Genomic DNA, 23,609 nt, shown 5'->3' on the forward strand with positions numbered 1-23,609 from the left:
ACTCTCTCTCTCACATGCACATACTCTCTCACACACTCACTATCACACACACACTGTCACTCTCTCACACACACTCACTCTCTCACATGACACACTCACGCTCTCTCACTCTCTCTCACACACACATACTCTTTCTGTCTCACACACACACAAACACACTCACACAAAAACACACTCTCTCACGCACACACACAAAAATTCTCTCTTTCTCTCTCTCACACATACACACACACTCTCTCTCTCACACACGCGCTTTCTCTCTCTCTCACACACACACTCTTTCTGTCTCACACACACACACACACACTCTCTCTCACACAAACCCACACTCTCACACACACACTCTCTCACACAAACACACACTCTCTCTCACACACACACTCTCTCTCACACACACTAACAAATTCTTCCTCTCTCTCTCACACAAACACACACACTCTCTCACATGCACACATACACTCTCTCTCCCTCACACACACTCTTTCTCACACACACGCACACTCTCTCTCTCTCTCACACACACACACACCCTCTCTCTCACACACATGCACTCTCTCTCACACACATACTCTCTCTCACAAACACACACTCTCTCTCACACACACATGCTCTCTCTCTCTATCCACACATATACACTCTCTCACAGACACACTCTCTCTCACACACAAACACATGTAGACATACACACTCTCTCTCACAAACACACACTCTCTCTCACACACACGCACTCTCTCTCTCACACACACACCCAAACACTCACATGCACACACAATCTCTCTCACACACATATACACTCTCTCTCACATGCACACACACTCACACACTCTCTATCTGTCTCTCACACCCACACACAAACACACTCTCTCTCACATACACACACACACGCACTCTCTCTCACAGACACACTCTCTCTCACACACATTCTCTCTCACACACATTCTCTCTCACACACACTGTCATACACAGACACACAGACACACACTCTCTCTCACACACAGACTCATGCTCTCTCTGTCTCTCTCGCACAGACACATACAAATTCACTCTCTCTCACACACATATACACACCCTATCTCTCTCTCTCACACACACACTCTCTCTCACACTCACACATACACTTTATCTCTCTCACACACACACACACACACTCTCACAAACACACTCTATCTCTCCCATATACACACATTCTCTCACACACAAACTCACACACACACTCTCTCACACACATAATACTCTCTCTCACACACACACACTCTCCCTCCCTCTCACACACACACTCTCTCTCTCACACACAAGCACACTCTCTCACACACATAAAAATTCACCCTCTCTCTGTCACAAACACACTCACTCACATAAACGCTCCCTCTCTCACACAATATTGCTGCAAATGCCTCAGCCTTATCTTTTAAACCGAGGGGTTGGATTCTTCCATCTTTGTGAAGGGGGAGTGACTCCTCTCCAAGAAGCTATGAAATTTGGGGGCATTGTGTGGGTGTGGGAAGGTTTGTTTGAGGAAAAGTGGAGAATGTCAGGAGTGGGATTTGAACCCACGCCCCTAGGAAGGGACCAGAATTCACAAGCCCAGATGCAGAGCAAGGACTAACACTCCTTGAGTCTGGCGCCTTAGACCACTCGGCCATCCTGACAAGCTGCTGCAGATGCTCTTCCAGATGTCTTTCTCACTCTGTACAATTAGTCACCTTGCTCTTGTGCAGACACAAAATGCAATTCCGCATTTCTGCAGCTCCCTTGCATTCACACTCAGCAACAATCCCTCATAGACACCCACTCTCTCTCACACACACACACTCTCTCTCTCTCACACACCCTCTAACACACACACACACACACACTCCCTCTCACACACACACACACACTCTCTCACACAGACCCTCTCACACACTCTCTCACACACACTCTCTCTCTCACACAAACCCACACTCTCACACACACACTCTCTCACACAAACACACACTCTCTCTTACACACACACTCTCTCTCACACACACGCTCTTTCTCACACACACTAACAAATTCTTCCTCTCTCTCTCACACACAAACACACAAACACTCTCTCACACACACACACACTCTCTCACATGCACACACTCTCTCTCTCACACACAAGCACACTCTCTCACACACATAAAAATTAGCCCTCTCTCTGTCACAAACACACTCACTCACATAAACGCTCCCTCTCTCACACGCTCACACAAAATTGTTGCAAATGCCTCAGCCTTATCTTTGAAACCGAGGGGTTGGATTCTTCCATCTTTGTGAAGGGGGAGTGACTCCTCTCCAAGAAGCTGCGAAATTTGGTGGCAGTGTGTGGGTGTGGGAAGGTTTGTTTGGGGAAAAGGGGAGAATGTCAGGAGTGGGATTTGAACCCACGCCCCTAGAAAGGGACCAGAATTCACAAGCCCAGATGCAGAGCAAGGACTAACATTCCTTAAGTCTGGCGCCTTAGACCACTCGGCCATCCTGACAAGCTGCTGCAGATGCCCTTCCAGATGTCTTTCTCACTCTGTACAATTAGTCACCTTGCTCTTGTGCAGACACAAAATGCAATTCCGCATTTCTGCAGCTCCCTTGCATTCACACTCAGCAACAATCCCTCATACACAGTCTCACTCTCGCACACACACACACACACACACACTCACTCTCTCACATGCACATGCACACACACACTCTATCTGTCTCTCACACCCACACACAAACACACTCTCTCCCTCTCACACACACATATTCTCCCTCTTTCTGTCTCTCTCACACACACTCTCTCTCTCACATGCACATACTCTCTCACACACTCACTATCACACACACACTGTCACTCTCTCACACACACTCACTCTCTCACATGACACACTCACGCTCTCTCACTCTCTCTCACACACACATACTCTTTCTGTCTCACACACACACAAACACACTCACACAAAAACACACTCTCTCACGCACACACACAAAAATTCTCTCTTTCTCTCTCTCACACATACACACACACTCTCTCTCTCACACACGCGCTTTCTCTCTCTCTCACACACACACTCTTTCTGTCTCACACACACACACACACTCTCTCTCACACAAACCCACACTCTCACACACACACTCTCTCACACAAACACACACTCTCTCTCACACACACACTCTCTCTCACACACACTAACAAATTCTTCCTCTCTCTCTCACACAAACACACACACTCTCTCACATGCACACATACACTCTCTCTCCCTCACACACACTCTTTCTCACACACACGCACACTCTCTCTCTCTCTCACACACACACACACCCTCTCTCTCACACACATGCACTCTCTCTCACACACATACTCTCTCTCACAAACACACACTCTCTCTCACACACACATGCTCTCTCTCTCTATCCACACATATACACTCTCTCACAGACACACTCTCTCTCACACACAAACACATGTAGACATACACACTCTCTCTCACAAACACACACTCTCTCTCACACACACGCACTCTCTCTCTCACACACACACCCAAACACTCACATGCACACACAATCTCTCTCACACACATATACACTCTCTCTCACATGCACACACACTCACACACTCTCTATCTGTCTCTCACACCCACACACAAACACACTCTCTCTCACATACACACACACACGCACTCTCTCTCACAGACACACTCTCTCTCACACACATTCTCTCTCACACACATTCTCTCTCACACACACTGTCATACACAGACACACAGACACACACTCTCTCTCACACACAGACTCATGCTCTCTCTGTCTCTCTCGCACAGACACATACAAATTCACTCTCTCTCACACACATATACACACCCTATCTCTCTCTCTCACACACACACTCTCTCTCACACTCACACATACACTTTATCTCTCTCACACACACACACACACACTCTCACAAACACACTCTATCTCTCCCATATACACACATTCTCTCACACACAAACTCACACACACACTCTCTCACACACATAATACTCTCTCTCACACACACACACTCTCCCTCCCTCTCACACACACACTCTCTCTCTCACACACAAGCACACTCTCTCACACACATAAAAATTCACCCTCTCTCTGTCACAAACACACTCACTCACATAAACGCTCCCTCTCTCACACAATATTGCTGCAAATGCCTCAGCCTTATCTTTTAAACCGAGGGGTTGGATTCTTCCATCTTTGTGAAGGGGGAGTGACTCCTCTCCAAGAAGCTATGAAATTTGGGGGCATTGTGTGGGTGTGGGAAGGTTTGTTTGAGGAAAAGTGGAGAATGTCAGGAGTGGGATTTGAACCCACGCCCCTAGGAAGGGACCAGAATTCACAAGCCCAGATGCAGAGCAAGGACTAACACTCCTTGAGTCTGGCGCCTTAGACCACTCGGCCATCCTGACAAGCTGCTGCAGATGCTCTTCCAGATGTCTTTCTCACTCTGTACAATTAGTCACCTTGCTCTTGTGCAGACACAAAATGCAATTCCGCATTTCTGCAGCTCCCTTGCATTCACACTCAGCAACAATCCCTCATAGACACCCACTCTCTCTCACACACACACACTCTCTCTCTCTCACACACCCTCTAACACACACACACACACACACTCCCTCTCACACACACACACACACTCTCTCACACAGACCCTCTCACACACTCTCTCACACACACTCTCTCTCTCACACAAACCCACACTCTCACACACACACTCTCTCACACAAACACACACTCTCTCTTACACACACACTCTCTCTCACACACACGCTCTTTCTCACACACACTAACAAATTCTTCCTCTCTCTCTCACACACAAACACACAAACACTCTCTCACACACACACACACTCTCTCACATGCACACACTCTCTCTCTCACACACAAGCACACTCTCTCACACACATAAAAATTAGCCCTCTCTCTGTCACAAACACACTCACTCACATAAACGCTCCCTCTCTCACACGCTCACACAAAATTGTTGCAAATGCCTCAGCCTTATCTTTGAAACCGAGGGGTTGGATTCTTCCATCTTTGTGAAGGGGGAGTGACTCCTCTCCAAGAAGCTGCGAAATTTGGTGGCAGTGTGTGGGTGTGGGAAGGTTTGTTTGGGGAAAAGGGGAGAATGTCAGGAGTGGGATTTGAACCCACGCCCCTAGAAAGGGACCAGAATTCACAAGCCCAGATGCAGAGCAAGGACTAACATTCCTTAAGTCTGGCGCCTTAGACCACTCGGCCATCCTGACAAGCTGCTGCAGATGCCCTTCCAGATGTCTTTCTCACTCTGTACAATTAGTCACCTTGCTCTTGTGCAGACACAAAATGCAATTCCGCATTTCTGCAGCTCCCTTGCATTCACACTCAGCAACAATCCCTCATACACAGTCTCACTCTCGCACACACACACACACACACACACTCACTCTCTCACATGCACATGCACACACACACTCTATCTGTCTCTCACACCCACACACAAACACACTCTCTCCCTCTCACACACACATATTCTCCCTCTTTCTGTCTCTCTCACACACACTCTCTCTCTCACATGCACATACTCTCTCACACACTCACTATCACACACACACTGTCACTCTCTCACACACACTCACTCTCTCACATGACACACTCACGCTCTCTCACTCTCTCTCACACACACATACTCTTTCTGTCTCACACACACACAAACACACTCACACAAAAACACACTCTCTCACGCACACACACAAAAATTCTCTCTTTCTCTCTCTCACACATACACACACACTCTCTCTCTCACACACGCGCTTTCTCTCTCTCTCACACACACACTCTTTCTGTCTCACACACACACACACACTCTCTCTCACACAAACCCACACTCTCACACACACACTCTCTCACACAAACACACACTCTCTCTCACACACACACTCTCTCTCACACACACTAACAAATTCTTCCTCTCTCTCTCACACAAACACACACACTCTCTCACATGCACACATACACTCTCTCTCCCTCACACACACTCTTTCTCACACACACGCACACTCTCTCTCTCTCTCACACACACACACACCCTCTCTCTCACACACATGCACTCTCTCTCACACACATACTCTCTCTCACAAACACACACTCTCTCTCACACACACATGCTCTCTCTCTCTATCCACACATATACACTCTCTCACAGACACACTCTCTCTCACACACAAACACATGTAGACATACACACTCTCTCTCACAAACACACACTCTCTCTCACACACACGCACTCTCTCTCTCACACACACACCCAAACACTCACATGCACACACAATCTCTCTCACACACATATACACTCTCTCTCACATGCACACACACTCACACACTCTCTATCTGTCTCTCACACCCACACACAAACACACTCTCTCTCACATACACACACACACGCACTCTCTCTCACAGACACACTCTCTCTCACACACATTCTCTCTCACACACATTCTCTCTCACACACACTGTCATACACAGACACACAGACACACACTCTCTCTCACACACAGACTCATGCTCTCTCTGTCTCTCTCGCACAGACACATACAAATTCACTCTCTCTCACACACATATACACACCCTATCTCTCTCTCTCACACACACACTCTCTCTCACACTCACACATACACTTTATCTCTCTCACACACACACACACACACTCTCACAAACACACTCTATCTCTCCCATATACACACATTCTCTCACACACAAACTCACACACACACTCTCTCACACACATAATACTCTCTCTCACACACACACACTCTCCCTCCCTCTCACACACACACTCTCTCTCTCACACACAAGCACACTCTCTCACACACATAAAAATTCACCCTCTCTCTGTCACAAACACACTCACTCACATAAACGCTCCCTCTCTCACACAATATTGCTGCAAATGCCTCAGCCTTATCTTTTAAACCGAGGGGTTGGATTCTTCCATCTTTGTGAAGGGGGAGTGACTCCTCTCCAAGAAGCTATGAAATTTGGGGGCATTGTGTGGGTGTGGGAAGGTTTGTTTGAGGAAAAGTGGAGAATGTCAGGAGTGGGATTTGAACCCACGCCCCTAGGAAGGGACCAGAATTCACAAGCCCAGATGCAGAGCAAGGACTAACACTCCTTGAGTCTGGCGCCTTAGACCACTCGGCCATCCTGACAAGCTGCTGCAGATGCTCTTCCAGATGTCTTTCTCACTCTGTACAATTAGTCACCTTGCTCTTGTGCAGACACAAAATGCAATTCCGCATTTCTGCAGCTCCCTTGCATTCACACTCAGCAACAATCCCTCATAGACACCCACTCTCTCTCACACACACACACTCTCTCTCTCTCACACACCCTCTAACACACACACACACACACTCCCTCTCACACACACACACACACTCTCTCACACAGACCCTCTCACACACTCTCTCACACACACTCTCTCTCTCACACAAACCCACACTCTCACACACACACTCTCTCACACAAACACACACTCTCTCTTACACACACACTCTCTCTCACACACACGCTCTTTCTCACACACACTAACAAATTCTTCCTCTCTCTCTCACACACAAACACACAAACACTCTCTCACACACACACACACTCTCTCACATGCACACACTCTCTCTCTCACACACAAGCACACTCTCTCACACACATAAAAATTAGCCCTCTCTCTGTCACAAACACACTCACTCACATAAACGCTCCCTCTCTCACACGCTCACACAAAATTGTTGCAAATGCCTCAGCCTTATCTTTTAAACCGAGGGGTTGGATTCTTCCATCTTTGTGAAGGGGGAGTGACTCCTCTCCAAGAAGCTGTGAAATTTGGGGGCAGTGTGTGGGTGTGGGAAGGTTTGTTTGGGGAAAAGGGGAGAATGTCAGGAGTGGGATTTGAACCCACGCCCCTAGAAAGGGACCAGAATTCACAAGCCCAGATGCAGAGCAAGGACTAACATTCCTTAAGTCTGGCGCCTTAGACCACTCGGCCATCCTGACAAGCTGCTGCAGATGCCCTTCCAGATGTCTTTCTCACTCTGTACAATTAGTCACCTTGCTCTTGTGCAGACACAAAATGCAATTCCGCATTTCTGCAGCTCCCTTGCATTCACACTCAGCAACAATCCCTCATACACAGTCTCACTCTCGCACACACACACACACACACACACTCACTCTCTCACATGCACATGCACACACACACTCTATCTGTCTCTCACACCCACACACAAACACACTCTCTCCCTCTCACACACACATATTCTCCCTCTTTCTGTCTCTCTCACACACACTCTCTCTCTCACATGCACATACTCTCTCACACACTCACTATCACACACACACTGTCACTCTCTCACACACACTCACTCTCTCACATGACACACTCACGCTCTCTCACTCTCTCTCACACACACATACTCTTTCTGTCTCACACACACACAAACACACTCACACAAAAACACACTCTCTCACGCACACACACAAAAATTCTCTCTTTCTCTCTCTCACACATACACACACACTCTCTCTCTCACACACGCGCTTTCTCTCTCTCTCACACACACACTCTTTCTGTCTCACACACACACACACACTCTCTCTCACACAAACCCACACTCTCACACACACACTCTCTCACACAAACACACACTCTCTCTCACACACACACTCTCTCTCACACACACTAACAAATTCTTCCTCTCTCTCTCACACAAACACACACACTCTCTCACATGCACACATACACTCTCTCTCCCTCACACACACTCTTTCTCACACACACGCACACTCTCTCTCTCTCTCACACACACACACACCCTCTCTCTCACACACATGCACTCTCTCTCACACACATACTCTCTCTCACAAACACACACTCTCTCTCACACACACATGCTCTCTCTCTCTATCCACACATATACACTCTCTCACAGACACACTCTCTCTCACACACAAACACATGTAGACATACACACTCTCTCTCACAAACACACACTCTCTCTCACACACACGCACTCTCTCTCTCACACACACACCCAAACACTCACATGCACACACAATCTCTCTCACACACATATACACTCTCTCTCACATGCACACACACTCACACACTCTCTATCTGTCTCTCACACCCACACACAAACACACTCTCTCTCACATACACACACACACGCACTCTCTCTCACAGACACACTCTCTCTCACACACATTCTCTCTCACACACATTCTCTCTCACACACACTGTCATACACAGACACACAGACACACACTCTCTCTCACACACAGACTCATGCTCTCTCTGTCTCTCTCGCACAGACACATACAAATTCACTCTCTCTCACACACATATACACACCCTATCTCTCTCTCTCACACACACACTCTCTCTCACACTCACACATACACTTTATCTCTCTCACACACACACACACACACTCTCACAAACACACTCTATCTCTCCCATATACACACATTCTCTCACACACAAACTCACACACACACTCTCTCACACACATAATACTCTCTCTCACACACACACACTCTCCCTCCCTCTCACACACACACTCTCTCTCTCACACACAAGCACACTCTCTCACACACATAAAAATTCACCCTCTCTCTGTCACAAACACACTCACTCACATAAACGCTCCCTCTCTCACACAATATTGCTGCAAATGCCTCAGCCTTATCTTTTAAACCGAGGGGTTGGATTCTTCCATCTTTGTGAAGGGGGAGTGACTCCTCTCCAAGAAGCTATGAAATTTGGGGGCATTGTGTGGGTGTGGGAAGGTTTGTTTGAGGAAAAGTGGAGAATGTCAGGAGTGGGATTTGAACCCACGCCCCTAGGAAGGGACCAGAATTCACAAGCCCAGATGCAGAGCAAGGACTAACACTCCTTGAGTCTGGCGCCTTAGACCACTCGGCCATCCTGACAAGCTGCTGCAGATGCTCTTCCAGATGTCTTTCTCACTCTGTACAATTAGTCACCTTGCTCTTGTGCAGACACAAAATGCAATTCCGCATTTCTGCAGCTCCCTTGCATTCACACTCAGCAACAATCCCTCATAGACACCCACTCTCTCTCACACACACACACTCTCTCTCTCTCACACACCCTCTAACACACACACACACACACACTCCCTCTCACACACACACACACACTCTCTCACACAGACCCTCTCACACACTCTCTCACACACACTCTCTCTCTCACACAAACCCACACTCTCACACACACACTCTCTCACACAAACACACACTCTCTCTTACACACACACTCTCTCTCACACACACGCTCTTTCTCACACACACTAACAAATTCTTCCTCTCTCTCTCACACACAAACACACAAACACTCTCTCACACACACACACACTCTCTCACATGCACACACTCTCTCTCTCACACACAAGCACACTCTCTCACACACATAAAAATTAGCCCTCTCTCTGTCACAAACACACTCACTCACATAAACGCTCCCTCTCTCACACGCTCACACAAAATTGTTGCAAATGCCTCAGCCTTATCTTTGAAACCGAGGGGTTGGATTCTTCCATCTTTGTGAAGGGGGAGTGACTCCTCTCCAAGAAGCTGCGAAATTTGGTGGCAGTGTGTGGGTGTGGGAAGGTTTGTTTGGGGAAAAGGGGAGAATGTCAGGAGTGGGATTTGAACCCACGCCCCTAGAAAGGGACCAGAATTCACAAGCCCAGATGCAGAGCAAGGACTAACATTCCTTAAGTCTGGCGCCTTAGACCACTCGGCCATCCTGACAAGCTGCTGCAGATGCCCTTCCAGATGTCTTTCTCACTCTGTACAATTAGTCACCTTGCTCTTGTGCAGACACAAAATGCAATTCCGCATTTCTGCAGCTCCCTTGCATTCACACTCAGCAACAATCCCTCATACACAGTCTCACTCTCGCACACACACACACACACACACACTCACTCTCTCACATGCACATGCACACACACACTCTATCTGTCTCTCACACCCACACACAAACACACTCTCTCCCTCTCACACACACATATTCTCCCTCTTTCTGTCTCTCTCACACACACTCTCTCTCTCACATGCACATACTCTCTCACACACTCACTATCACACACACACTGTCACTCTCTCACACACACTCACTCTCTCACATGACACACTCACGCTCTCTCACTCTCTCTCACACACACATACTCTTTCTGTCTCACACACACACAAACACACTCACACAAAAACACACTCTCTCACGCACACACACAAAAATTCTCTCTTTCTCTCTCTCACACATACACACACACTCTCTCTCTCACACACGCGCTTTCTCTCTCTCTCACACACACACTCTTTCTGTCTCACACACACACACACACTCTCTCTCACACAAACCCACACTCTCACACACACACTCTCTCACACAAACACACACTCTCTCTCACACACACACTCTCTCTCACACACACTAACAAATTCTTCCTCTCTCTCTCACACAAACACACACACTCTCTCACATGCACACATACACTCTCTCTCCCTCACACACACTCTTTCTCACACACACGCACACTCTCTCTCTCTCTCACACACACACACACCCTCTCTCTCACACACATGCACTCTCTCTCACACACATACTCTCTCTCACAAACACACACTCTCTCTCACACACACATGCTCTCTCTCTCTATCCACACATATACACTCTCTCACAGACACACTCTCTCTCACACACAAACACATGTAGACATACACACTCTCTCTCACAAACACACACTCTCTCTCACACACACGCACTCTCTCTCTCACACACACACCCAAACACTCACATGCACACACAATCTCTCTCACACACATATACACTCTCTCTCACATGCACACACACTCACACACTCTCTATCTGTCTCTCACACCCACACACAAACACACTCTCTCTCACATACACACACACACGCACTCTCTCTCACAGACACACTCTCTCTCACACACATTCTCTCTCACACACATTCTCTCTCACACACACTGTCATACACAGACACACAGACACACACTCTCTCTCACACACAGACTCATGCTCTCTCTGTCTCTCTCGCACAGACACATACAAATTCACTCTCTCTCACACACATATACACACCCTATCTCTCTCTCTCACACACACACTCTCTCTCACACTCACACATACACTTTATCTCTCGCACACACACACACACACACACACTCACTCTCTCACATGCACATGCACACACACACTCTATCTGTCTCTCACACCCACACACAAACACACTCTCTCCCTCTCACACACACATATTCTCCCTCTTTCTGTCTCTCTCACACACACTCTCTCTCTCACATGCACATACTCTCTCACACACTCACTATCACACACACACTGTCACTCTCTCACACACACTCACTCTCTCACATGACACACTCACGCTCTCTCACTCTCTCTCACACACACATACTCTTTCTGTCTCACACACACACAAACACACTCACACAAAAACACACTCTCTCACGCACACACACAAAAATTCTCTCTTTCTCTCTCTCACACATACACACACACTCTCTCTCTCACACACGCGCTTTCTCTCTCTCTCACACACACACTCTTTCTGTCTCACACACACACACACACTCTCTCTCACACAAACCCACACTCTCACACACACACTCTCTCACACAAACACACACTCTCTCTCACACACACACTCTCTCTCACACACACTAACAAATTCTTCCTCTCTCTCTCACACAAACACACACACTCTCTCACATGCACACATACACTCTCTCTCCCTCACACACACTCTTTCTCACACACACGCACACTCTCTCTCTCTCTCACACACACACACACCCTCTCTCTCACACACATGCACTCTCTCTCACACACATACTCTCTCTCACAAACACACACTCTCTCTCACACACACATGCTCTCTCTCTCTATCCACACATATACACTCTCTCACAGACACACTCTCTCTCACACACAAACACATGTAGACATACACACTCTCTCTCACAAACACACACTCTCTCTCACACACACGCACTCTCTCTCTCACACACACACCCAAACACTCACATGCACACACAATCTCTCTCACACACATATACACTCTCTCTCACATGCACACACACTCACACACTCTCTATCTGTCTCTCACACCCACACACAAACACACTCTCTCTCACATACACACACACACGCACTCTCTCTCACAGACACACTCTCTCTCACACACATTCTCTCTCACACACATTCTCTCTCACACACACTGTCATACACAGACACACAGACACACACTCTCTCTCACACACAGACTCATGCTCTCTCTGTCTCTCTCGCACAGACACATACAAATTCACTCTCTCTCACACACATATACACACCCTATCTCTCTCTCTCACACACACACTCTCTCTCACACTCACACATACACTTTATCTCTCTCACACACACACACACACACTCTCACAAACACACTCTATCTCTCCCATATACACACATTCTCTCACACACAAACTCACACACACACTCTCTCACACACATAATACTCTCTCTCACACACACACACTCTCCCTCCCTCTCACACACACACTCTCTCTCTCACACACAAGCACACTCTCTCACACACATAAAAATTCACCCTCTCTCTGTCACAAACACACTCACTCACATAAACGCTCCCTCTCTCACACAATATTGCTGCAAATGCCTCAGCCTTATCTTTTAAACCGAGGGGTTGGATTCTTCCATCTTTGTGAAGGGGGAGTGACTCCTCTCCAAGAAGCTATGAAATTTGGGGGCATTGTGTGGGTGTGGGAAGGTTTGTTTGAGGAAAAGTGGAGAATGTCAGGAGTGGGATTTGAACCCACGCCCCTAGGAAGGGACCAGAATTCACAAGCCCAGATGCAGAGCAAGGACTAACACTCCTTGAGTCTGGCGCCTTAGACCACTCGGCCATCCTGACAAGCTGCTGCAGATGCTCTTCCAGATGTCTTTCTCACTCTGTACAATTAGTCACCTTGCTCTTGTGCAGACACAAAATGCAATTCCGCATTTCTGCAGCTCCCTTGCATTCACACTCAGCAACAATCCCTCATAGACACCCACTCTCTCTCACACACACACACTCTCTCTCTCTCACACACCCTCTAACACACACACACACACACACTCCCTCTCACACACACACACACACTCTCTCACACAGACCCTCTCACACACTCTCTCACACACACTCTCTCTCTCACACAAACCCACACTCTCACACACACACTCTCTCACACAAACACACACTCTCTCTTACACACACACTCTCTCTCACACACACGCTCTTTCTCACACACACTAACAAATTCTTCCTCTCTCTCTCACACACAAACACACAAACACTCTCTCACACACACACACACTCTCTCACATGCACACACTCTCTCTCTCACACACAAGCACACTCTCTCACACACATAAAAATTAGCCCTCTCTCTGTCACAAACACACTCACTCACATAAACGCTCCCTCTCTCACACGCTCACACAAAATTGTTGCAAATGCCTCAGCCTTATCTTTTAAACCGAGGGGTTGGATTCTTCCATCTTTGTGAAGGGGGAGTGACTCCTCTCCAAGAAGCTGCGAAATTTGGTGGCAGTGTGTGGGTGTGGGAAGGTTTGTTTGGGGAAAAGGGGAGAATGTCAGGAGTGGGATTTGAACCCACGCCCCTAGAAAGGGACCAGAATTCACAAGCCCAGATGCAGAGCAAGGACTAACATTCCTTAAGTCTGGCGCCTTAGACCACTCGGCCATCCTGACAAGCTGCTGCAGATGCCCTTCCAGATGTCTTTCTCACTCTGTACAATTAGTCACCTTGCTCTTGTGCAGACACAAAATGCAATTCCGCATTTCTGCAGCTCCCTTGCATTCACACTCAGCAACAATCCCTCATACACAGTCTCACTCTCGCACACACACACACACACACACACTCACTCTCTCACATGCACATGCACACACACACTCTATCTGTCTCTCACACCCACACACAAACACACTCTCTCCCTCTCACACACACATATTCTCCCTCTTTCTGTCTCTCTCACACACACTCTCTCTCTCACATGCACATACTCTCTCACACACTCACTATCACACACACACTGTCACTCTCTCACACACACTCACTCTCTCACATGACACACTCACGCTCTCTCACTCTCTCTCACACACACATACTCTTTCTGTCTCACACACACACAAACACACTCACACAAAAACACACTCTCTCACGCACACACACAAAAATTCTCTCTTTCTCTCTCTCACACATACACACACACTCTCTCTCTCACACACGCGCTTTCTCTCTCTCTCACACACACACTCTTTCTGTCTCACACACACACACACACACTCTCTCTCACACAAACCCACACTCTCACACACACACTCTCTCACACAAACACACACTCTCTCTCACACACACACTCTCTCTCACACACACTAACAAATTCTTCCTCTCTCTCTCACACAAACACACACACTCTCTCACATGCACACATACACTCTCTCTCCCTCACACACACTCTTTCTCACACACACGCACTCTCTCTCTCTCTCTCACACACACACACACCCTCTCTCTCACACACATGCACTCTCTCTCACACACATACTCTCTCTCTCTCACAAACACACACTCTCTCTCACACACACATGCTCTCTCTCTCTATCCACACATATACACTCTCTCACAGACACACTCTCTCTCTCACACACAAACCCATGTAGACATACACACTCTCTCTCACAAACACACACTCTCTCTCACACACACGCACTCTCTCTCTCACACACACACCCAAACACTCACATGCACACACAATCTCTCTCACACACATATACACTCTCTCTCACATGCACACACACTCACACACTCTCTATCTGTCTCTCACACCCACACACAAACACACTCTCTCTCACATACACACACACACGCACTCTCTCTCACAGACACACTCTCTCTCACACACATTCTCTCTCACACACATTCTCTCTCACACACACTGTCATACACAGACACACAGACACACACTCTCTCTCACACACAGACTCATGCTCTCTCTGTCTCTCTCGCACAGACACATACAAATTCACTCTCTCTCACACACATATACACACCCTATCTCTCTCTCTCTCACACACACACTCTCTCTCACACTCACACATACACTTTATCTCTCTCACACACACACACACACACTCTCACAAACACACTCTATCTCTCCCATATACACACATTCTCTCACACACAAACTCACACACACACTCTCTCACACACATAATACTCTCTCTCACACACACACACTCTCCCTCCCTCTCACACACACACTCTCTCTCTCACACACAAGCACACTCTCTCACACACATAAAAATTCACCCTCTCTCTGTCACAAACACACTCACTCACATAAACGCTCCCTCTCTCACACAATATTGCTGCAAATGCCTCAGCCTTATCTTTTAAACCGAGGGGTTGGATTCTTCCATCTTTGTGAAGGGGGAGTGACTCCTCTCCAAGAAGCTATGAAATTTGGGGGCATTGTGTGGGTGTGGGAAGGTTTGTTTGAGGAAAAGTGGAGAATGTCAGGAGTGGGATTTGAACCCACGCCCCTAGGAAGGGACCAGAATTCACAAGCCCAGATGCAGAGCAAGGACTAACACTCCTTGAGTCTGGCGCCTTAGACCACTCGGCCATCCTGACAAGCTGCTGCAGATGCCCTTCCAGATGTCTTTCTCACTCTGTACAATTAGTCACCTTGCTCTTGTGCAGACACAAAATGCAATTCCGCATTTCTGCAGCTCCCTTGCATTCACACTCAGCAACAATCCCTCATACACAGTCTCACTCTCGCACACACACACACACACACACTCACTCTCTCACATGCACATGCACACACACACTCTATCTGTCTCTCACACCCACACACAAACACACTCTCTCCCTCTCACACACACATATTCTCCCTCTTTCTGTCTCTCTCACACACACTCTCTCTCTCACATGCACATACTCTCTCACACACTCACTATCACACACACACTGTCACTCTCTCACACACACTCACTCTCTCACATGACACACTCACGCTCTCTCACTCTCTCTCACACACACATACTCTTTCTGTCTCACACACACACAAACACACTCACACAAAAACACACTCTCTCACGCACACACACAAAAATTCTCTCTTTCTCTCTCTCACACATACACACACACTCTCTCTCTCACACACGCGCTTTCTCTCTCTCTCACACACACACTCTTTCTGTCTCACACACACACACACACTCTCTCTCACACAAACCCACACTCTCACACACACACTCTCTCACACAAACACACACTCTCTCTCACACACACACTCTCTCTCACACACACTAACAAATTCTTCCTCTCTCTCTCACACAAACACACACACTCTCTCACATGCACACATACACTCTCTCTCCCTCACACACACTCTTTCTCACACACACGCACTCTCTCTCTCTCTCTCACACACACACACACCCTCTCTCTCACACACATGCACTCTCTCTCACACACATACTCTCTCTCTCTCACAAACACACACTCTCTCTCACACACACATGCTCTCTCTCTCTATCCACACATATACACTCTCTCACAGACACACTCTCTCTCTCACACACAAACACATGTAGACATACACACTCTCTCTCACAAACACACACTCTCTCTCACACACACGCACTCTCTCTCTCACACACACACCCAAACACTCACATGCACACACAATCTCTCTCACACACATATACACTCTCTCTCACATGCACACACACTCACACACTCTCTATCTGTCTCTCACACCCACACACAAACACACTCTCTCTCACATACACACACACACGCACTCTCTCTCACAGACACACTCTCTCTCACACACATTCTCTCTCACACACATTCTCTCTCACACACACTGTCATACACAGACACACAGACACACACTCTCTCTCACACACAGACTCATGCTCTCTCTGTCTCTCTCGCACAGACACATACAAATTCACTCTCTCTCACACACATATACACACCCTATCTCTCTCTCTCTCACACACACACTCTCTCTCACACTCACACATACACTTTATCTCTCTCACACACACACACACACACTCTCACAAACACACTCTATCTCTCCCATATACACACATTCTCTCACACACAAACTCACACACACACTCTCTCACACACATAATACTCTCTCTCACACACACACACTCTCCCTCCCTCTCACACACACACTCTCTCTCTCACACACAAGCACACTCTCTCACACACATAAAAATTCACCCTCTCTCTGTCACAAACACACTCACTCACATAAACGCTCCCTCTCTCACACAATATTGCTGCAAATGCCTCAGCCTTATCTTTTAAACCGAGGGGTTGGATTCTTCCATCTTTGTGAAGGGGGAGTGACTCCTCTCCAAGAAGCTATGAAATTTGGGGGCATTGTGTGGGTGTGGGAAGGTTTGTTTGAGGAAAAGTGGAGAATGTCAGGAGTGGGATTTGAACCCACGCCCCTAGGAAGGGACCAGAATTCACAAGCCCAGATGCAGAGCAAGGACTAACACTCCTTGAGTCTGGCGCCTTAGACCACTCGGCCATCCTGACAAGCTGCTGCAGATGCTCTTCCAGATGTCTTTCTCACTCTGTACAATTAGTCACCTTGCTCTTGTGCAGACACAAAATGCAATTCCGCATTTCTGCAGCTCCCTTGCATTCACACTCAGCAACAATCCCTCATAGACACCCACTCTCTCTCACACACACACACTCTCTCTCTCTCACACACCCTCTAACACACACACACACACACACTCCCTCTCACACACACACACACACTCTCTCACACAGACCCTCTCACACACTCTCTCACACACACTCTCTCTCTCACACAAACCCACACTCTCACACACACACTCTCTCACACAAACACACACTCTCTCTTACACACACACTCTCTCTCACACACACGCTCTTTCTCACACACACTAACAAATTCTTCCTCTCTCTCTCACACACAAACACACAAACACTCTCTCACACACACACACACTCTCTCACATGCACACACTCTCTCTCTCACACACAAGCACACTCTCTCACACACATAAAAATTAGCCCTCTCTCTGTCACAAACACACTCACTCACATAAACGCTCCCTCTCTCACACGCTCACACAAAATTGTTGCAAATGCCTCAGCCTTATCTTTTAAACCGAGGGGTTGGATTCTTCCATCTTTGTGAAGGGGGAGTGACTCCTCTCCAAGAAGCTGTGAAATTTGGGGGCAGTGTGTGGGTGTGGGAAGGTTTGTTTGGGGAAAAGGGGAGAATGTCAGGAGTGGGATTTGAACCCACGCCCCTAGAAAGGGACCAGAATTCACAAGCCCAGATGCAGAGCAAGGACTAACATTCCTTAAGTCTGGCGCCTTAGACCACTCGGCCATCGTGACAAGCTGCTGCAGATGCCCTTCCAGATGTCTTTCTCACTCTGTACAATTAGTCACCTTGCTCTTGTGCAGACACAAAATGCAATTCCGCATTTCTGCAGCTCCCTTGCATTCACACTCAGCAACAATCCCTCATACACAGTCTCACTCTCGCACACACACACACACACACTCACTCTCTCACATGCACATGCACACACACACTCTATCTGTCTCTCACACCCACACACAAACACACTCTCTCCCTCTCACACACACATATTCTCCCTCTTTCTGTCTCTCTCACACACACTCTCTCTCTCACATGCACATACTCTCTCACACACTCACTATCACACACACACTGTCACTCTCTCACACACACTCACTCTCTCACATGACACACTCACGCTCTCTCACTCTCTCTCACACACACATACTCTTTCTGTCTCACACACACACAAACACACTCACACAAAAACACACTCTCTCACGCACACACACAAAAATTCTCTCTTTCTCTCTCTCACACATACACACACACTCTCTCTCTCACACACGCGCTTTCTCTCTCTCTCACACACACACTCTTTCTGTCTCACACACACACACACACACTCTCTCTCACACAAACCCACACTCTCACACACACACTCTCTCACACAAACACACACTCTCTCTCACACACACACTCTCTCTCACACACACTAACAAATTCTTCCTCTCTCTCTCACACAAACACACACACTCTCTCACATGCACACATACACTCTCTCTCCCTCACACACACTCTTTCTCACACACACGCACTCTCTCTCTCTCTCTCACACACACACACACCCTCTCTCTCACACACATGCACTCTCTCTCACACACATACTCTCTCTCTCTCACAAACACACACTCTCTCTCACACACACATGCTCTCTCTCTCTATCCACACATATACACTCTCTCACAGACACACTCTCTCTCTCACACACAAACACATGTAGACATACACACTCTCTCTCACAAACACACACTCTCTCTCACTCACACGCACTCTCTCTCTCACACACACACCCAAACACTCACATGCACACACAATCTCTCTCACACACATATACACTCTCTCTCACATGCACACACACTCACACACTCTCTATCTGTCTCTCACACCCACACACAAACACACTCTCTCTCACATACACACACACACGCACTCTCTCTCACAGACACACTCTCTCTCACACACATTCTCTCTCACACACATTCTCTCTCACACACACTGTCATACACAGACACACAGACACACACTCTCTCTCACACACAGACTCATGCTCTCTCTGTCTCTCTCGCACAGACACATACAAATTCACTCTCTCTCACACACATATACACACCCTATCTCTCTCTCTCTCACACACACACTCTCTCTCACACTCACACATACACTTTATCTCTCTCACACACACACACACACACTCTCACAAACACACTCTATCTCTCCCATATACACACATTCTCTCACACACAAACTCACACACACACTCTCTCACACACATAATACTCTCTCTCACACACACACACTCTCCCTCCCTCTCACACACACACTCTCTCTCTCACACACAAGCACACTCTCTCACACACATAAAAATTCACCCTCTCTCTGTCACAAACACACTCACTCACATAAACGCTCCCTCTCTCACACAATATTGCTGCAAATGCCTCAGCCTTATCTTTTAAACCGAGGGGTTGGATTCTTCCATCTTTGTGAAGGGGGAGTGACTCCTCTCCAAGAAGCTATGAAATTTGGGGGCATTGTGTGGGTGTGGGAAGGTTTGTTTGAGGAAAAGTGGAGAATGTCAGGAGTGGGATTTGAACCCACGCCCCTAGGAAGGGACCAGAATTCACAAGCCCAGATGCAGAGCAAGGACTAACACTCCTTGAGTCTGGCGCCTTAGACCACTCGGCCATCCTGACAAGCTGCTGCAGATGCTCTTCCAGATGTCTTTCTCACTCTGTACAATTAGTCACCTTGCTCTTGTGCAGACACAAAATGCAATTCCGCATTTCTGCAGCTCCCTTGCATTCACACTCAGCAACAATCCCTCATAGACACCCACTCTCTCTCACACACACACACTCTCTCTCTCTCACACACCCTCTAACACACACACACACACACACTCCCTCTCACACACACACACACACTCTCTCACACAGACCCTCTCACACACTCTCTCACACACACTCTCTCTCTCACACAAACCCACACTCTCACACACACACTCTCTCACACAAACACACACTCTCTCTTACACACACACTCTCTCTCACACACACGCTCTTTCTCACACACACTAACAAATTCTTCCTCTCTCTCTCACACACAAACACACAAACACTCTCTCACACACACACACACTCTCTCACATGCACACACTCTCTCTCTCACACACAAGCACACTCTCTCACACACATAAAAATTAGCCCTCTCTCTGTCACAAACACACTCACTCACATAAACGCTCCCTCTCTCACACGCTCACACAAAATTGTTGCAAATGCCTCAGCCTTATCTTTTAAACCGAGGGGTTGGATTCTTCCATCTTTGTGAAGGGGGAGTGACTCCTCTCCAAGAAGCTGTGAAATTTGGGGGCAGTGTGTGGGTGTGGGAAGGTTTGTTTGGGGAAAAGGGGAGAATGTCAGGAGTGGGATTTGAACCCACGCCCCTAGAAAGGGACCAGAATTCACAAGCCCAGATGCAGAGCAAGGACTAACATTCCTTAAGTCTGGCGCCTTAGACCACTCGGCCATCCTGACAAGCTGCTGCAGATGCCCTTCCAGATGTCTTTCTCACTCTGTACAATTAGTCACCTTGCTCTTGTGCAGACACAAAATGCAATTCCGCATTTCTGCAGCTCCCTTGCATTCACACTCAGCAACAATCCCTCATACACAGTCTCACTCTCGCACACACACACACACACACTCACTCTCTCACATGCACATGCACACACACACTCTATCTGTCTCTCACACCCACACACAAACACACTCTCTCCCTCTCACACACACATATTCTCCCTCTTTCTGTCTCTCTCACACACACTCTCTCTCTCACATGCACATACTCTCTCACACACTCACTATCACACACACACTGTCACTCTCTCACACACACTCACTCTCTCACATGACACACTCACGCTCTCTCACTCTCTCTCACACACACATACTCTTTCTGTCTCACACACACACAAACACACTCACACAAAAACACACTCTCTCACGCACACACACAAAAATTCTCTCTTTCTCTCTCTCACACATACACACACACTCTCTCTCACACACGCGCTTTCTCTCTCTCTCACACACACACTCTTTCTGTCTCACACACACACACACACACTCTCTCTCACACAAACCCACACTCTCACACACACACTCTCTCACACAAACACACACTCTCTCTCACACACACACTCTCTCTCACACACACTAACAAATTCTTCCTCTCTCTCTCACACAAACACACACACTCTCTCACATGCACACATACACTCTCTCTCCCTCACACACACTCTTTCTCACACACACGCACTCTCTCTCTCTCTCTCACACACACACACACCCTCTCTCTCACACACATGCACTCTCTCTCACACACATACTCTCTCTCTCTCACAAACACACACTCTCTCTCACACACACATGCTCTCTCTCTCTATCCACACATATACACTCTCTCACAGACACACTCTCTCTCTCACACACAAACACATGTAGACATACACACTCTCTCTCACAAACACACACTCTCTCTCACACACACGCACTCTCTCTCTCACACACACACCCAAACACTCACATGCACACACAATCTCTCTCACACACATATACACTCTCTCTCACATGCACACACACTCACACACTCTCTATCTGTCTCTCACACCCACACACAAACACACTCTCTCTCACATACACACACACACGCACTCTCTCTCACAGACACACTCTCTCTC

The 23,609-nt window shown here is 47.7% G+C and overlaps 15 non-coding genes across 15 annotated transcripts; all 15 read right to left on the reverse strand.

Annotated features, from left to right (window-relative positions):
• Positions 1-1,529: 1,529 nt before the first annotated feature.
• Positions 1,530-1,649, reverse strand: trnal-caa (transfer RNA leucine (anticodon CAA)). The gene is made up of 2 exons: positions 1,612-1,649; positions 1,530-1,575 (listed from the first exon to the last, which is right to left on the reverse strand). It is a non-coding gene; the product is annotated as a tRNA-Leu (tRNA).
• Positions 1,650-2,372: 723 nt separating this feature from the next.
• Positions 2,373-2,492, reverse strand: trnal-uaa (transfer RNA leucine (anticodon UAA)). Its single transcript has 2 exons — positions 2,455-2,492; positions 2,373-2,418 (listed from the first exon to the last, which is right to left on the reverse strand). It is a non-coding gene; the product is annotated as a tRNA-Leu (tRNA).
• A 1,818-nt stretch (positions 2,493-4,310) lies between these two features.
• trnal-caa (transfer RNA leucine (anticodon CAA)) lies at positions 4,311-4,430 on the reverse strand. The gene is made up of 2 exons: positions 4,393-4,430; positions 4,311-4,356 (listed from the first exon to the last, which is right to left on the reverse strand). It is a non-coding gene; the product is annotated as a tRNA-Leu (tRNA).
• A 723-nt stretch (positions 4,431-5,153) lies between these two features.
• On the reverse strand, positions 5,154-5,273 carry trnal-uaa (transfer RNA leucine (anticodon UAA)). The gene is made up of 2 exons: positions 5,236-5,273; positions 5,154-5,199 (listed from the first exon to the last, which is right to left on the reverse strand). It is a non-coding gene; the product is annotated as a tRNA-Leu (tRNA).
• Positions 5,274-7,091: 1,818 nt separating this feature from the next.
• trnal-caa (transfer RNA leucine (anticodon CAA)) lies at positions 7,092-7,211 on the reverse strand. Its single transcript has 2 exons — positions 7,174-7,211; positions 7,092-7,137 (listed from the first exon to the last, which is right to left on the reverse strand). It is a non-coding gene; the product is annotated as a tRNA-Leu (tRNA).
• Positions 7,212-7,932: 721 nt separating this feature from the next.
• On the reverse strand, positions 7,933-8,052 carry trnal-uaa (transfer RNA leucine (anticodon UAA)). Its single transcript has 2 exons — positions 8,015-8,052; positions 7,933-7,978 (listed from the first exon to the last, which is right to left on the reverse strand). It is a non-coding gene; the product is annotated as a tRNA-Leu (tRNA).
• Positions 8,053-9,870: 1,818 nt separating this feature from the next.
• Positions 9,871-9,990, reverse strand: trnal-caa (transfer RNA leucine (anticodon CAA)). Its single transcript has 2 exons — positions 9,953-9,990; positions 9,871-9,916 (listed from the first exon to the last, which is right to left on the reverse strand). It is a non-coding gene; the product is annotated as a tRNA-Leu (tRNA).
• Positions 9,991-10,713: 723 nt separating this feature from the next.
• Positions 10,714-10,833, reverse strand: trnal-uaa (transfer RNA leucine (anticodon UAA)). Its single transcript has 2 exons — positions 10,796-10,833; positions 10,714-10,759 (listed from the first exon to the last, which is right to left on the reverse strand). It is a non-coding gene; the product is annotated as a tRNA-Leu (tRNA).
• Positions 10,834-13,919: 3,086 nt separating this feature from the next.
• Positions 13,920-14,039, reverse strand: trnal-caa (transfer RNA leucine (anticodon CAA)). The gene is made up of 2 exons: positions 14,002-14,039; positions 13,920-13,965 (listed from the first exon to the last, which is right to left on the reverse strand). It is a non-coding gene; the product is annotated as a tRNA-Leu (tRNA).
• Positions 14,040-14,762: 723 nt separating this feature from the next.
• On the reverse strand, positions 14,763-14,882 carry trnal-uaa (transfer RNA leucine (anticodon UAA)). The gene is made up of 2 exons: positions 14,845-14,882; positions 14,763-14,808 (listed from the first exon to the last, which is right to left on the reverse strand). It is a non-coding gene; the product is annotated as a tRNA-Leu (tRNA).
• A 1,828-nt stretch (positions 14,883-16,710) lies between these two features.
• Positions 16,711-16,830, reverse strand: trnal-caa (transfer RNA leucine (anticodon CAA)). The gene is made up of 2 exons: positions 16,793-16,830; positions 16,711-16,756 (listed from the first exon to the last, which is right to left on the reverse strand). It is a non-coding gene; the product is annotated as a tRNA-Leu (tRNA).
• A 1,824-nt stretch (positions 16,831-18,654) lies between these two features.
• On the reverse strand, positions 18,655-18,774 carry trnal-caa (transfer RNA leucine (anticodon CAA)). The gene is made up of 2 exons: positions 18,737-18,774; positions 18,655-18,700 (listed from the first exon to the last, which is right to left on the reverse strand). It is a non-coding gene; the product is annotated as a tRNA-Leu (tRNA).
• Positions 18,775-19,497: 723 nt separating this feature from the next.
• trnal-uaa (transfer RNA leucine (anticodon UAA)) lies at positions 19,498-19,617 on the reverse strand. The gene is made up of 2 exons: positions 19,580-19,617; positions 19,498-19,543 (listed from the first exon to the last, which is right to left on the reverse strand). It is a non-coding gene; the product is annotated as a tRNA-Leu (tRNA).
• Positions 19,618-21,441: 1,824 nt separating this feature from the next.
• trnal-caa (transfer RNA leucine (anticodon CAA)) lies at positions 21,442-21,561 on the reverse strand. Its single transcript has 2 exons — positions 21,524-21,561; positions 21,442-21,487 (listed from the first exon to the last, which is right to left on the reverse strand). It is a non-coding gene; the product is annotated as a tRNA-Leu (tRNA).
• Positions 21,562-22,284: 723 nt separating this feature from the next.
• Positions 22,285-22,404, reverse strand: trnal-uaa (transfer RNA leucine (anticodon UAA)). Its single transcript has 2 exons — positions 22,367-22,404; positions 22,285-22,330 (listed from the first exon to the last, which is right to left on the reverse strand). It is a non-coding gene; the product is annotated as a tRNA-Leu (tRNA).
• Between the last annotated feature and the right edge of the window lie 1,205 nt (positions 22,405-23,609).

Source organism: Chiloscyllium plagiosum, unplaced genomic scaffold (assembly GCF_037043375.1).
Source record: "Chiloscyllium plagiosum isolate Xiang-an unplaced genomic scaffold, Cpla_swu_hap1 HiC_scaffold_24, whole genome shotgun sequence".
NCBI classification, from domain to species: domain Eukaryota; kingdom Metazoa; phylum Chordata; class Chondrichthyes; order Orectolobiformes; family Hemiscylliidae; genus Chiloscyllium; species Chiloscyllium plagiosum.